The sequence below is a fragment of the Passer domesticus genome, chromosome Z (genome assembly GCF_036417665.1).
Source record: "Passer domesticus isolate bPasDom1 chromosome Z, bPasDom1.hap1, whole genome shotgun sequence".
NCBI classification, from domain to species: domain Eukaryota; kingdom Metazoa; phylum Chordata; class Aves; order Passeriformes; family Passeridae; genus Passer; species Passer domesticus.
Window position 1 is genome coordinate 23,029,903 of NC_087512.1, and position 14,658 is coordinate 23,044,560.

The following is a 14,658-nucleotide window of genomic DNA, read 5'->3' on the forward strand; positions in this document are numbered from 1 at the left end:
ATCGAAGGCTCTCTCCATCTCTTTTATGCTAGGTTAGACACAAGAGACCAGATTTAAAACCAATTTCTTATCTAGATGCCAGCAATTTCATTTTTCTGCTTGGAAAACAGTCCATTTATTGCCTAATTGTTTTTAACACTTTGCCAATTTGGAGGCAGGCTTGCAGGTGCCGATCTTCCTTTCTTTCCTGCAGATGAATAAGGTAGTAAGCCTTACCACAAGAAAAATGCAGCACACACCAACTCTGAGAATGAAACCAAGTTTGTGAGCTGTATGTATATCAATTAGTAGTCAACATACAGAAAATCAAAGCCAAAAAACTAAGAGTAGATAAATATCTTCTATCATGTTTAAATGCAGAAGCAATTTTGCTTTTATCAGCTGTCTCTAGGGGAACTCCTTTGCAAAAAACAAAAAGATGTTTGCTTTCACTGTGTTTCTGATAATTTTCAGTGAGACCATAGCTGAAGTGACAGATGACTCAATGCTAGCAGCAGTGGTGATATCTGGCCTAAAGGTCTTCAAGTGTAACAAAACAGAGAAGATACGTAAACCCAGGTTTTGCCACTGCTGCTGAGACTGGTTCAGTAACCTCATTGGTTAGCTCCTATAGGATTGTATTCAGAACATATATGTAATCTATAACTATAGGTTTAAATTTGCATGTAGATTTAGATTCTCCAAGCTTTTAACCTACTTTTAAATTTAAATTTTAAATGTAATTTCCCCCTGCTAACTCTGCAGGACTCAAACAATTGCCCTGGAAAGTCAATTGTTTTCTGTGTCTCTCTCATCATCCATCAGTGGTCTCAACACCTTTGAAAAACCTCTGGGGACCTAACTGATTTTTGAACTGACTTTTGTCTTTCTGATTTCTGTATCTAGTCAGTTAAGAGCTGATCTAGAGTCACCACAGCAGCTGGAGTATTTTAGCTTGAGAGAAGAATGCATGATGCTGACACCCTGTTCCTATTATCTAGGGCTGCTGAAGCATGGCTCCTTCCTTCTCTGCCCAGGAAGAGCTGCTTCCACAGAGGAATGCATTTTTGTCATGGTTTGCTCCCCAGCCATAACCAAGGGCTTTGCTAGTAATTTTTAAAGTTATTACTATTTCTAAGTCTACATCTTTTCTTTTCTCGGATGACTGGTAGAGCATGACCACAGTATCATGAGCTGGTTCTGGATTTCTTAATTATCAATTGGCACCTAAACCAGGCCTTCTGAAAACAGTCCATGGCCCTTTTGCAAACTGTGGACCTTGCCTGGCCCTGTGTTCTTTCAAACTGACAGGTCAGCTATTCTGCAGAAATCTGCATGGAGCTTGGAGAGCCACTGAGCATGGTGACATAGCAGCAACCACAGCTCTGTCTGCATCAGCATGTCTCCTCCCACCATATAAGTATGTGTATTTACTCCCTGACTCCTTCCTTCCTCCACAACCTTTTTTTCTTAGAAGAGTATCAGAGAATTTAACCCTGAGAATAATGTGTTTTCTCAGGATCACTTTTAATTCACATTTCTTAGTGAATGACCTAGATGTCTGACGTATTGCTTTATTAGACTAACAATGGTGCGTGAACAGTAATCCCCTGGTTCTGTGTAAACCTAGCAGAGGAAGGACTTGCAAAAATGTACTACCTATGTGGCATACATATGCTTGTACGTAAAGGGCATAGGTGGATGTCACATGGCTCATGAGAAAATAACCTTCTATAAAAGCACTGGTTGCATACCTGTTAACAAAGTTATGGAGACCCCTGCAAATGAGAACTGATGAAGCTGGTAAGTTCAGCTAGGCTATACAAGGTTCTGGTTTTAAAGCGGTTGTTTTTATTTTTTCTTGAAATAAGTTAAGAGGCATTTATATTTATCTGGCATCTGCCTCTGCATAAGTCCTCTTGCAAGTGTTCCCTCCCTCACAGTGACCACCCTTGTTTGTGCTGTTCCACTTCCTGATTTCTTCAGCACCTAGAGCTGCTGTGGGGGTGTTGTTAAACCACATGTGAAAGGAATCTAATGAAAGAGTTTACAGCCTGAAAAAATGGAGCACAGCCAAAGTTAATGGTTTCAACCTGAAAAAATGCTTAAAAGCGCAGTTAGCAAGTAAAGAAGATGGATTCTCAGGCCTAATTATATTGCAGAGCTTTGACTATTTTGCATGGTACCTCTACTCAGTCTACACAGGATTCAAATGACTTCTTACTCAAAATGAGGCTTTGTTCCTTCCTTTCCACAGACATAAAATAGCTAGATCTGTTCCTGTGACTTGTTCTACCCTGCATGGAACTGAAAAGATTTCAGAAACCTCATGCTGAGATTAGCAGAGCAGAGGACTGTCTGGGGAGTGTAGCCTCAGTTGCTGAATTTGGGTGCCATGGCAGTCTTGAAGCTTCAACTTACTGTAGTTGTGTAGTGCTCCTCAAGTCTGCTCAGGTAATGGAAAACTGGTGAAAAACCAGCTAGTTTCTGAAACTGGTGTGGAAATCAAGCTTGACACACAGTGAGGCCCAAATGTCACAGGACATGCTGATAAATCAGTCAGCAAGAAGGGAGTTGAGCTGGGTAGCTGTTGTGTTCAGATGACCATTTGGATTCCAGCCAGCTTGGTCCTCGCACAGCCACACCCAGTGCTGCTGCATAACAAATAACCCTTTTGTACCACATTCCTAACCCAGAATTATTGCACTGGAGATGGAAGAGAATTGACCTTGAAGTAAGAAATGAGTGAAGCTAAAGGTACTAAAATCTAGCTGCCTTTAGAGCAGCATTGCATTTGGAAAGATGGAATTTTGGGGCTCTAAATAATGTTCCTTTGTAGAGTGTGCTCCTGTAGTCTATGTCCACAGTGTTTATATTAAGGTGTAAATAAAAGGAGAAAAACGTATTTATAACTGAACAGATGGGATAAGAAAATATACCTATTTGCAATATACCTATATGCAAAAACTTGTCTGAAGAAACTGACTGACACAAACAGCATGTAGAGAATGGGATTTTAAGCTAATGAAAATTGTAGAAAAAAATTGATTATAAGAAAAATCTGGAGGTCATTTTGCTTAACATCCTGCTCCAAGAAGAAGGTTTAAAGTTAGTGTTAGAACACACAAATAATACCCCCTATTTATCTGGCAGCATTTCATTTTTTAGGAGTCAAGAGTTTTACAAAGCATTCATGTAAATTGCTATTTCCACCACAAAAAAATCCAGGGGAAGATATCTCTAGTACAGTTGGATGGAAATGCTATAACTTACCAGTTATACACACTTATCAGTGTGTAGAGAAACTTCACGTGGTGATTAAAAAAGTATGTAATCTGTCTCCTTCCTAAACCACTCATCTTCCACCACTGTGTGCCTGTTCAGCGTACCTGAAGTGCATCACGAGCCTATCTTTTTCTCTGAAATAAGAGGAAGTTAGCATCCTGTAAAAGGGAAGTTTTCTAAGAAAATCTCTAGGAAAAGCTGCTACTTTGCTCTAGCTCCTGATCATGGGGTTTTTTGATGGAGCTGAAGAGAAATGAGGAGTGAAAAAAAGTCTTGCCAAAGCCTTCAAACATAAGCTATTACACACGGCTTTAGTACATCTCAGCTATGAAAGAACATCAAAGGTCTCACTGTGCCCTTTAATAGGGCAATCAAAACCAGTTAAACAGTGCTAATTGTCTCCACAGACTGCTTTTTTCCCCCCTGCCACTGATTGTAATGCATCATCTAATTACAGGGTTCATTTGTGAATTCTTATTTGGCATACAGCCTGTCATTCAGAGACAACACTTGGTAGCTTTGGCTTGCAGCAAAAATAGAAAACGCCCTTCCCCTATGTGAAAAACTCAGCTCGTACTTGTCAATGGCAGAGTGGCCCAGGTGGCCCCAGCACCATCCCACTGAAAGTGGAAGGTACGTGGGCTTTGTGGATTTCACCAAGCTATAATTTGAGCAACATAAGGAGGGTGACTGCTAGCAAAAAAAGCTCCAGAAGCATTTGAAAACCCTCAGGCTTCAATCAAAGAGTGCAAAGCTGTATTGAGACATGTGCTCAATAGCCGCAGAGTGGGAAGGCTTATCTGAGCACCTTCTGCTCAGAAAAGGAAATCTACTTGGATAATTCCTTAGTAAAGAAAAAATCTGGCCAGCGATAGGAATGCTACAAATGCCAATGCTGAAATTGCCTGTTGTCACATTTTCCTTTCCTCCAAAGGGAAATACTGGACAGCTTCTTCTGAGTTACTGGGCAACTAACCAAAATGGCCAAATGAATGTTTTCTAGATATCATTACTGATAACACACAACTGGCACTGAAACAAGCCCACGCTCTCCCCAGCTGAGAGGCAAGGGCCCCCGTGGGTGTGGAGGGCTGGGCAACCCCCAGCACTGCTGGAAGCTGAACGCCAAGATTGTGAAAATGGGGGAGGCCTGTCCTGTCTTGCTATCTGGCACATGGGCCACAGTGGAGATATGAGTAACTTCGCCTTCCAAGTACAAGATGATTGCTGGCAGTACACAGTGAACATGTCAAACTTGGAAGAATATATTAAAAAAAGGCCCATCAGTGGTTTTCTTTCTTTAAATGGTAGCCACTGAAAAGTTGTGTAAATACTTCAGTTATGGAATATATAATATGATATCTGGCAGATGTGATTCCTCCCCTGCCCCCCACTTCTGCTCTAAATGGGTCACTCCTACTAAATAAACACAGTTCTCAGGTTTTCTATCAATGGAACACTTCTGGCAGCCATAGACTAGGGCAAAGGGAGCACCAAAGAGAAGCTGGTGAGGGAACATTGAGTCTCACATGAAACGTGAAAACAAGCCCAAACCAGGGACAACTATCTGAAACATGCACCCAGGCAAACAGTTCTGTGATCCAAGACAATGCAGTTAAGCAACAGGCCAAAGCAGTGTAATTACATCAAAATTGTTCCTGTTCCTACCCATTTCTCATCAAAATGGAGATAGTCAAAATCAAAGACTGTTCATAGAGCCCGTGCCAATTCGTGCAAACCATGAGTCCTGGTCTGACCTATTCTTGATACTGCAGCTTTCCTCCTCTCCCTCTCCTCTTTTGCTGTCTTTTTCCCCAAGGCTGCCAACACCTCCCTCTTCATTCAACCTTAGAAAAATCTTGTGGGGAAAACTCACAGGTCATGTCTCAAGAAGATAGATCAGATTTCCCTTACTGCCTGAGGAGGTATAAAGGACAAAGAGACCACACTTCCCACAGAAGCCCTTGTAATACCTGACACAATTCTCTGTCCGTGCATCACCTGAGGAAATGAAACTGTGCTGACTGTGTGCCTCAGTTTTATTACCCTTTGAGGGGAAAAAAGGCCTGATTAAAATAAAATATTAGGTTAAGCATTTCAATGTGTTTTGTCCTTCCCGCATTTCTATTCTGTATGAATACTTAACTTCTGGTTCAAGAGTTTAACACCCTCTGAATTAAATTAATGGTTGGGGTAGAAAACAGTCATGTGGCATCAAATGTCTTATAGATGTTCTCTAAAATAAAAACAGAGAATACACTAAAAAATGTATGCAGAGGTACTCAGTAAACAAGATAAATACGGATTTATCAGCCCTGAATAATTTTTACAGGAATGACCCACTGTGAGAAGGTATTTAAATTATTTAAAAAATAAAAGGAAATTTGAACAAAAAAACTTGCTTAGCCTGAGAACAAAGATCAGTGACTAAAGAAACATGTTAAGACAATTCCACAAAATGTTTTGAATACCATAGCTGAATACAGATACAAAAATTGGAAGCCATGGAATAATTTTCTGGTCTGAACTGCACCTTACTACATTTTCTGCTAGTTGAATTTCTGCTTGCCCATACACCCACTATTGAGGGCAGATGAAACCATCTTGGTTTAATCATGATGGGTGTCTCTTTGATCTTTTTATAGCCCTCACATTTTTCAAAGTTAATTATCGTAATATTTCCTGTTAATTTTACAGTACTGTCATTCTAGTTCCATGATCAGGCTGACTTGTCTGCCAGACATAAGGAATTCGGACTTTAATCACAATTAGCATTTTTCCATTGACATTGGATCACTTGGTCAAGAGAACAACACAGACTTCCTTTGAGCTTTCTCCCTTGCTTTGGTGTACCTAAGAAGCCTATTGACCTTTTTCTTGGTCTAAAAGACCATGGCAGCTCCCTTTTGACCTGCCTAGATTTCAGCACCTACTTCAGTCACCACAGCCTTGTCCCTAAACCAGGACTATTACTGCTCCACTGCTTTGTGAAAATATAGGGGGCTTTTTGATTCCTCCACAAAGTATTTTTAAGATAATAGATCTGATGTGTTAGATGGGAAATGTAGGTCTCATGTCACTAATCAGTTTGTGTTGTATTCCATCTTCTGATTTTTCTTTTTCATTCTGGAAATGGACTTACATAAAGAGGCTTCATATCTAGCCTCTTGACTTTGGTATACTGAGGAATATGAAATATGCAGTATCCTTGTGGTTGAGTGAAGTTATGGAAATAAATCCAACCCAACCAGTACATGGTGACTTTGAATGAAATATTCCTCAAAGTAGTCCTGATGCTACATAGCATCTGCTGAATCAAAGAGAAATGAGGGAAGGAAGCCATAATTTAAAATACTTACAGGAATAAAATATGTTCAGGACCAGACTCTTTCTTTTGAGAATGAATTAGACCTCACATTCCTTCCAGCATTCTTCACTTATTCAGCTATAACCAAGACATCTGGTCAAGGGCTGCAGCACTGGTGATATTCACCCCACAAAGGAAAAGCCATGCATAATTCCATTAGCTATGCTGGGGAAAAATTACTTTCTCAGTGTTCACTGACAATGAATGACTGGGTGATAAACTGCCATGATGAAATTCAACGGTAAAAAAGAGCCTTTCACATTATGCATGCAGGGAAAAACAGCCCTAGCCTTACATACATATGGATAGACTATAAATGAGCAAATGTCTCTCAAGAAGAAACCTAGGAAGATTGAAATCACAGAAGAAAATTCTTCACTAGCAAAAGCTCCACATTAGGAAAGCTTAATGTAAGGATCTGTTACAATGTATAAAAAGCAAAAGCGAGTGTCACATGACACTATGGAAAAAAGAAACATACCTGTTCAAGGACTACTGCACCCATTATCCTATTATCCCTGCTCAGAAAGGAAAATGTTTTTGAAAAGTATGTCGGGGAAGATACAAGAGTACAAAGTATCTTTGGTGTAAAGAGAGTGACAGGACTCCGGCACAGAAAGCAGTCAATAGCAAAGTGATGTGCTGAGCTTCAAAATCCCCACCCAGCCTGAACGGTGGTCTGGATCCAGCAGGATGGCTGCCTGTGAGTGGTTTGTGTGCTCCACCGGATGATGTGGAACACTGGGGGTGCTGCATGCAGCTGTCATGCCCAGCCAAGATAGCCAAATAGGGAAGAATTCAAATCCTCTCTGAAAGGGTTCGATGGCAGGAGTGAGAGTTTGAAAATGCACCACTTGGTCTGGGCAAGGCTGGTAGGCAGCTCCTGGTAGGGGAGCACTTCTGCATCACACCAGTCAGCATCCTGCTTGTGGTGAAGGGCGCTTCACTGGGCGGAAGACCTGGGCTGGCTTTTGGGTGGGAAGGACCAGACCCTCTTCTAGCCCACCTCCACAGAGGGCTGAAAAGCAACCTAGTGGAGATGGTCTGCCATCCATGTGCTCTCACCTCTGCATCTCACTGCTGGTGCCAAGCTCTCCCCTCCTTTCCCATGCTGTGCAGCAAGGGTAGGTCAGAATTCTGTCAGGGTTTGGAGGTTTATCAGAAATGCATCAGAAGAAACACAGCCTCTGGATAGTGGTCTGGAGCTCCCACAAGAAAAGATTTATTGTGTTCCTTTCTTCCAGCTGGGTTGGAGTAGCTGTACGAACATTTTTTCTCTCTCCCTTTTGACATGTGACAGTTTGACTTCTGCCTGGAGCCTGGGAGCCTAGAGGTTGGTAAAAAGTAATCAAGAAGTAATTACTCTTTCAGAAATAATTCAGTTCAGGTTTGGATTCAATTTTAGATGGAGGCTTGAGGGCAGTGGAGAATTTTTATTGTGTTGGAGTATTCTGGCTCTGCCTTTGGCAGCATACACAAGGCTGTGTTTCAACTTGCTCATTAGGCCAGAAATAAGCTGGCTCTCAGGAGCGCATTGGAACTTGCATTTGTAACACAGTTACACTAAAAATCCATGTTCATTAACCTCTAATATGCTTCTCTTTTTAAAAAGAGAGCAATTTTGAGTTTCCAAACCCTTGCTACTTACCATGAACCCTTCATTTTTAGGGAAAGCATTTCCCTCTCTTGTATTCATGTTTCATAAAAAAAAATTTTTCTGTTGCAGAAATGGTGGACTGGGGTCAGTGGTGATGCTCACACAGTCAAAACAGGGCCTGGCTATTGCACCACACACCCTCAATACCAACCAGGATGCCTTTTTCTTTGGGTTCTGGTGCAGAAGGAGACCTCTGATGCCCCATCACAGTTCCCTCTGCATTCCAGACATTTGCCATGAGAAGAGGAGGAGGAGGAGGAGGAGGAGGAGGAGGAGGAGGAGGAGGAGGAGGAGGAGGAGGAGGAGGAGGAGGAGGAGGAGGAGAAGGAGGATGGACTGACTGGCAGGCAGCACCTAGGTGCTCAGCCACTAGTGGTAGTGCTGCATGCTGGTTAGCACCATGTCTTTTCCCCCAGGCAGCAGCAGCTGGCTGGCCCCCAGCCAGTGCCAGAAGCAGACACAAATGCTTTGGAGGCTGAGTGTATTCTGTAACAATTCGTTCTCTAATAGTGGTAAAACTTCTGCTTCATTCCCTTTGCATGGACCACCCACTTCTCCCCATCCATGGTGAAGGTCTCTGCTGCTCTGGGGATGCTCCTGGTGGTCCACACTAGGTAGGGGCTGTGCGAATAGATCTCAGGCAAGTACTGCACCTTGGGGGTCCTGCATGATGTCCTGGCATCATTGCCAGCTCCCAGAGCCAGTCTGCACCACCAGGAGGCTGGTTGCAGAGAAGCATGGAGCTGCAGAGAAAGACAATTTGGAGAGCAGCTGAATTACTATTCATGTCCTAGTTTGTCCTAGTATGTAAATTGTCCTTTTCTCCAGACTAGAGAAAAAATCCACAGTTCAATCCTCAGAAAGACCAAAAAAGGGAGATAAAGCAAGGGAGATGTGTGGTTTCCTGAGCTTTTGACATAGACCTCACAAATGGAGGGGCTGCTCCTGCACATAGTTATTATATTTACACCTCTGTTGAGAACAAGTATGTTTTCATTTTGATACAGCCTAAATTCTGTTGCAGCACACAAGGCACCATGTAACACAACATGTTGAAGCAGGAGCCATGTGGCAGCTGCACTAGTGCAATGAAAGCGGGCAGAGCAGGGAGGAATAATTTGGCCACCAAGCCCAACTGAGCATGGATCTGTAAACCATGCAATGAAAAAGGGTATACCTTTCCCAGCTGATCCACTAGCTTTCTTTTCAGGGCATTTTCACAGTGACAGTGCACACCATGCTGCAGCAGGATTGCTACTGGTAGGAGAGCTTTCTTCATGGAGACCCCAACTGCCAAGCTAACAGCATCTTGCTCACCAGGTACTCTGAAGCTGGTGTGAGTTTTTCAACAACCTCTTTTTACTTAATTAGGCTGTTAAGTTGGCAGCCAGACCTTCAGCCTGGCCTCTCACCAGTCCCAGCAGGACTCTGGCTTAGAATTTGTACATGTGTTTTCAGGGCGGTGTTTTCTCAGCCTCCCTCCAAGTCCTACCAACATTAATTTGTGAAACAGCTCAAGCACCACCCTTTTCCCCATTTTATGGGCCTGAAGCAGAGGAATCTGGCTGCAAACCAGCAGAGCAAGCTAGAATATGCTAGATTTTAAGCATGTGGCAAGCATCAGTGAGGCTGACTAGGGGACTCTCTCCCATTCTGCCTCTCAGAGATCTAGATGGAGCCTTGTGTCCTTGCATCTACCAGAGTTCTTGACATGACATTCCAAGAGAGGATCCAAATCCAGGCCATTCCACTGAGTGCTTGCAGACTGCATGCCCAAGCAGGAGCTGTGTGCCTAAGGCCCCCCAAAGGGTACCAAAATTAGCATTAGTCCTGCAGTCTCACCTCAGTCTGAAGGAGGAGCTAGGAACATCACAGCTCCAGGATGTACATGATAATTATCTCTAAATGCCTCTGCCTTTCCCCTTCACTTTACTCTTTGTTATTGTAGGGGGCTCTCATCCCTCAGCCAAATCTGAATGAATAGGACCAAAACTCATGCTACAGTCTGGATTTACATCAGGGAAGAAGCAGAGGTCCCTTCTCATGGAGCTTGCACAGATGTACATCCTCCTCCTGTCACTGCCAACCATGCCAACCTGAGGAGGAACAGCTCCCAGGGACAGCTCACTGCATGTGTGCAGTCTGCAATGCAGACACTCCCTGGAACCCCAGACTTCCCAATTCCCAGGTGTAGCTGGGGCTTCACCTCTACTTCCCTTTCTGGCCTGTAGATTTCAGCTGGTAGATGCAGTCCTAGGGATTTGGCTTTCGCATTGTTTACATGGAGCCAGCTCGTAGTGCTCTGCAATCCCACATGCAGTTGTTTGATGGCTAAGCCCAGGCTGCTCACAGTGCCAAGCAGCTCCAAGACAAAAGAGCTGTCATGTTCCGATGTGTCTTGCTCCCCGTATTTCACCAGGCTGCACTAGCAGACCTGCATGCTGGTGCTGTATACCTGTACCCAGTTAGACAGCTTTAAGTCTTTCCTCGGGCTAAACCCACACTAAGGCAAAGGATTAAATTCTGAAGACTGTTCCTAGAGATTTGAATTTTGCTTCCTGCTTTCTTTTTTGGACAAAGATCCATTATATCAAAAGAAATTTTTGCAAACTTCAGCTACAATCAACAGGAGTTCACCTAACTAATGACCCTTGCTTTTAAGACAAGCCAAAGAAAATTAAATGTGCTTTGTATTAAGCATAAACTCTTCATCCTACTGGGAAATTTCCAATTCTGCTAGTAATATGATCCATAAAAGGGCAAAGATAGGCAGATAGACAATTTTTCTTTTAAAGTGTAACTCACTAGAGCACCCCCAATTATTTGAAGATACCATCTTGGATCTGGTTGAAGTTATCAGCTAATCAAAAATACTACATGGCTTACTTGTCTGATGTGAGTGTAACTCAGTGATAAATCATTCACAACTCAGTTATCAAAATTTATGTATGCATTTCATACATAAATACTGGCAGTTATTGCAACGTATATGCCACTATAGCATGGTACAGCTACAAAATGACCCCACATGTCAGCAAGCATCCTTATGTATTTGTAGGGCCCCTTGTGCCATGGTTGTTGACAACACTTTTATTTCACAGGTTTAGAAATGGAGTTTCATGGGGTTTGGGATATTTTTTTTATCATGGAATGCTGCAGCCATATGGACTCTCTGCTTCCAGACTGTGTTTGCTGGCTACCTCAGCTCTACTTACAGTGTGGACTTAAAGTAAATTAAATCATCCTTATACTATACTCTGCATAATTCAGACCCTTATGCCTACTTCATTAACAGTTAATAGTTGGTCTGCATTAGCTACTGGTCCCAGTAGCTACCTGAGACTTTTTATCAGAAGCATATGATTTGGACTGACTATCCATCACCTACACTTCTCTTTTGAATATATTCACTAGATGAAATTAATTAAAAAGAATGCTTAACAGATCAGCAGAAAAAAAAGTCATCTATAGGGGACAGAAAAGATGAACAATTCTTGAAGAATTTTAGCAAAATAATTGAATAAAGAAATATTCCACACTAGCAAATTTCAACAACGTGTGGATCATTGAGTTTTAGCCTAGAAAATCTGTAAGAAATCAAGTAAAATTTGATGCTTACAGACTCTGGTTTTACAAAGTACTGATTTCTTATGGCTTTGTACAGCAGTACACTGTTGTACAGATATTTTACCAGAGATGATGCCTAGTCAGTCATCTTTGCTACCAAAGAGAAGGATTTTCAATAGACATGCTAAAATAATGTTAGCATCTACCATAAAATGAGAAAGCTTGTAAAAATATGTTAGGAACACTGCAGAAAGAAACAGAACCATACTTTCTATGAAGTAAATTCTGCACTTGTTTAAATGCCTACCTCTTAAAGACTCCATATGCTTAAAGCTAAGGGCTTGTTTGAATGTCTTGTGAATATGAGTGAAAGAGTGCAAAACAATTTATTTTGGACTTTAGTCCCTCCTTCTCATTACTTCATCTCTAGAGGCTAATGAAAAACTGCAAATGTTTTCTGGCTCAGTAATCCACTGTTATGGATTAGAAATTTCCCAAGGGCATGGCCAGATGATTATAAGTGATCAAATTGCTGCTTGCATGGTTTTAGCCCACCCTAGTTGTGAAGCTAAACTTGTTATTTAATTCCTGAAAGTGTCTGAAGCTCCAGGGTTTTATCCTCTGTCAGAAGTGGAATGGCAGTTTTTGGGAAGGGTCCCTGTTCCCCACAGCTGGCAGCCCTGTGGCCAGGCAGCCATGGAGCAATGAATCAGGGCAAAATAAAAAGCTCTGACTATGGGAGATGTTGTTCACTGGCTCTACTTGACAATACTGGGAGCAGCTGAAAAGGGGTTGAGAAGGAAAGTAGCATTAACCCATTAGAAGAATGATTGGACTTTGCAGGAGACTTTGCAATTATATGTGAATTTGCTCTGGTTTAGAAATATGTGTTCAGCCTCTTGCTTAGACATCAAGAACAGCTTAGAAAGTGGAGTACTTCAGATGGAGACAAAACAAACCATCACCACTTGGATTTTCCTTAAGGGATAAAACTCTGATATATGTCATGCGTCATCCCAGTGACTCAGAGAAAACCAGGCACAGGCACCCCACTGCATTCAGTGCTGTAAGAAACCCTCAGACAGACCTTACCAGTTATTCCACATGGGGTTCAGACATGGGAAAAGTATGAGAGAAGAACCAATGACTGCAATTCACCTCACTTTTGATGGCCATCATGTGGCTGAACTTTAGCAATTGTAAATGGGGGGGTGAAACTCAATTTGCTTGACTCTGATTCTTTAGTTGTTTTGCCAAACCAGTTTAAATTACCCCCTTGTTCTGTGCCCTAAAAGATGGATGTATTGCTGACTTTAAAATTAACTAAGTCCTCAGATATACTCTCTGACTTTTTTTTTAACTCTAATCACTTAGGGAAAAAGAAGTGTATAGGCATCCCCCAATGCTTCTAGATGGCATCTGGTACTGATCATTGTTGGGTATGTGACAGAATAATTTAGACCACTGTCTGATAAAGATTTGATCATTTTTTCTTCCTTTAAGGCAAAAATGTCCAGAGAAACCTTCTTGATGCATTTCCATTTCATGGTAGTTGAACTGTTCATGGAAAATTTTTGGTTGGTGATTTTCTTTTGTAGCATTAAGACTGTTGTCAAGCAGTGAAAGATGGCTGATTGCCACTTCCATGTTCCTTGCAGCTGTGACTTATTACAACTCAGTGCTTCTGATTCATTGCCTAAGTTCGTGTGTCAAACCAGAGCAAAACCTATCAGTTCACACATGGCAAAAGCATCAACTGACAACAGCTGGAAGAAGACATGTGAAAGCACAGTTTACTGAAGTGTCTTACAGCTTGCAAGTTTGTTAAATGCACATGCAAGCTTTTATTTTGCAATGAAATCTCTGTGGGTGTATCCATGTGTTGCTTTACTTTAGCAGAAGTTTTTGCTCAGATCAATTTTAAAGGATTTATTTTCTGAAATGTTTGGCTTATACTTCACACACAGTTCAAAACTTCCTGCAAAGTTCCTCTAGTTTCATCCCTTACACAGTAGCCTTTTGCACAGTTCCTGCTATACTTTTTTTCATTCTTAATAAAATATGCCAAACTCCTCATCAGGATGAACCATGCAAGGGAGAATAATTTTTAACTTAATTTTTAATATAGCCAGCAAAATCTGTGAATTAAATATAAATTAATTTCTTCTCCATTGACATCATATATAAACTGTTCTTCCAGATGTGCAATGACAAATGAAGAAATTATGTGCCTGTAAAAGATTTGGGGTGATTTTGCAGATGCATTCAGTGACAGAATATTTTCAACCTGCTTTAGCAGCAAATTAAAATGAAAGATGCTAGGTTTCAGCCAATACTGCCCTGTGGAATCTTCCTTTGGGCCATTAAATGTTTGGTTATGACAGATACTACAACTTGAAAATATGCCTTATCTAAAAGTCAATTTTTGTTATCTCTATGCATGCTGCCACTGCCTGCAAAGCCTAAGGAGCCATAATTCTTTTGAACTGCAACTGGACTTGTAAGTCCTGGTGTTTCCATTCTTTCTTTCTTTCTTTCTTTCTTTCTTTCTTTCTTTCTTTCTTTCTTTCTTTCTTTCTTTCTTTCTTTCTTTCTTTCTTTCTTTCTTTCTTTCTTTCTTTCTTTCTTTCTTTCTTTCTTTCTTTCTTTTCTTTCCTTTTCTTTTTTTGCCTTTTTCTTATTTTTTCTTTTTCTTTTTCTTTTTCTTTTTCTTTTTCTTTTTCTTTTTCTTTTTCTTTTTCTTTTTCTTTTTCTTTTTCTTTTTCTTTTTCTTTTTCTTTTTCTTTTTCTTTTTCTTTTTCTT